This window comes from Ochotona princeps, chromosome 1 (assembly GCF_030435755.1).
Source record: "Ochotona princeps isolate mOchPri1 chromosome 1, mOchPri1.hap1, whole genome shotgun sequence".
Lineage (NCBI taxonomy): Eukaryota > Metazoa > Chordata > Mammalia > Lagomorpha > Ochotonidae > Ochotona > Ochotona princeps.
In genome coordinates, this window is record NC_080832.1 from 51,706,016 (window position 1) to 51,706,649 (window position 634).

Consider the following 634-nt stretch of genomic DNA (forward strand, 5'->3'; position numbering starts at 1 on the left):
CCATCCAGTGCCCTGCTAATGCACCTGGGAAAGCAGCAGAAGACGGCCCAAAGGCTTGGGCCCCTGCCACCTACATGACAGTTCTGGGTAAAACTCTTGGTCTCTGGCTTCAGCCTGGAACACTCTGGCCATTGTGGATACCTGAGTGAACTAGCAGTTGGGAGGTCTCTATCTTCCTCTCTCTAATCCTGACTTTTAAAATAAGCACACCTTGGACCCAGCACTATGGCTCAGTGGCTAAATCCTGGCCTTATAAGTGCCAGCATCCCATATTAGCACCGGTTCATATCCTGACTGCTCCACTTCCCATCCAGCTCCCTGCCTGTGGCCTAGGAAGGCAGTCGAGGACGGCCCAAAGCCTTGGGACCCTGCATCCCCGTGGAGATCTGGAAGAAGCTCCTGGCCCCTGGCTTTGGATTGGCTCAGCTCTGACAGTTGTGGCCACTTGGGGAGTGAATCAGCAGATGGGAAATCTTTCTCTCTGCCTCTCCTTCTCTCTGGAAATCTGAATTTCCAATTAAAAATGAATCTTTAAATAAATAAAGAAAGTACATCTTAAAAACACTACACAAAATAAGGTTGAATTTCCAGCTCCATGCAAATGCATTTTACCATGAAACACTCCCCGGTGATC